This window comes from Aplysia californica, unplaced genomic scaffold (genome assembly GCF_000002075.1).
Source record: "Aplysia californica isolate F4 #8 unplaced genomic scaffold, AplCal3.0 scaffold02383, whole genome shotgun sequence".
In the NCBI taxonomy this organism is placed as follows: domain Eukaryota; kingdom Metazoa; phylum Mollusca; class Gastropoda; order Aplysiida; family Aplysiidae; genus Aplysia; species Aplysia californica.
In genome coordinates this window covers 2,613-3,884 of record NW_004799653.1, presented here as the reverse complement: position 1 = coordinate 3,884, position 1,272 = coordinate 2,613, and the positions used below count along the sequence as shown (strand labels likewise).

Genomic DNA, 1,272 nt, shown 5'->3' with positions numbered 1-1,272 from the left:
GTCCTATCCGAGTCCTTTTACCTACCAGTATCGCAGCAACCCGCCTCCAAAACGACCTACACTGTGTCGACAGAGGTGTCAATCTATAAAAATAATTAATAATAATTGCATTTATATAGCGCATATCCACGCTCAAAAGCATGCTCTATGCGCTTTACAACTATTATTACCCCAGCAGACCCTCTGAGAACACTCAGAAACATTCTCGGCTTCCGCGGAAGCATACAGTGCAAGCTGCGGATTTCGCGCGCTCAAACACTACCAAACTGACAAGATCTTTCACTGTCTATAGCTGGGTACCCATTTCCACCTGAGTGAAGTGAGGAAAATTTGTACAAAGTGCCTTTCCCAAGGACACAACGGATTCGAACCCACGACCTTACGGTTGCGAGTCGGAGAGCCTAACCACTAGGCCACCGACCTACCTATAAAATAGTTAAGTACTTCACTATCGCACACAGGAAACCCGGGTTCGATTCCCGAGTGGGGAGAATATTTTCATCAAGTATCTTTGTCTTTCTACAGGCACGCAGAATCCCTCTCAGCCCGGGTTGGCCCTGACAGACAGGATCGGAAGGCTGCCTTCTATCTACCTGATCTAAATTGTGTCAATGGGGTCAGAAGAAAAACCTTCATTTATTTTTATCCATCCACAGCAAACAAACACCCCCCCCCCCCCCCCCACAATTATCCACCGCCATCAGTCGCTACTCACCTCCAACAAACGTCACGCACTAACCCATTCTTCAGTTACACTCTCCTGATGTGCCAAGGTCAATTAGGTGACCATGACCCCTCTCCAGCTGACCGACCTCCAGGACACATGTGGACGTCGACGTCCACGTCATCAGCCTGCAGCTTCCCGTCACGTGATCTCCGGTGGTTACAATAATAATATATAGGTCAGTGGTAGTGGTAGGCTGGGGCGTGCCCTGGCACTTCCGTGTGTTGTCCGCTGGTTCTTTTGAGTTGTCTGGAAAGAAAGGGAAGAGATAGCTTAGTGACAAAAACAAACGTTTTGTTGGCTTTTTAATTTTGGTTGTCTTCGCTTAGATCGTCATCCTTCAACAGTTCATTAATATAGTCGACGAAAGAGAGAGAAAGAGAGAGAGAGAGAGAGAGAGAGAGAGAGAGAGAGAGAGAGAGAGAGAGGGGGGGGATGGAGGTGAGGGAGAGGGGTCAGGGAGAGTGGGAGGAAGAGAGAGAAGGTGAGAGAACAAGAGAGATAAAGAGAGAAATAAAAAGAGAAGGGAGAAAGAGAGAGAAGGGAAG

General features: G+C 47.9%; 1 long non-coding RNA gene across 1 annotated transcript in view; it reads right to left on the bottom strand.

The window, feature by feature from the left end:
* LOC118479111 overlaps positions 1-1,103 on the bottom strand; it is a 3,691-nt gene extending 2,588 nt beyond the window's left edge. The window contains exon 1 of the long non-coding RNA XR_004859485.1: positions 716-1,103. This is a non-coding gene — a long non-coding RNA (uncharacterized LOC118479111). The remainder of the gene's footprint in view (positions 1-715) is intronic.
* Between the last annotated feature and the right edge of the window lie 169 nt (positions 1,104-1,272).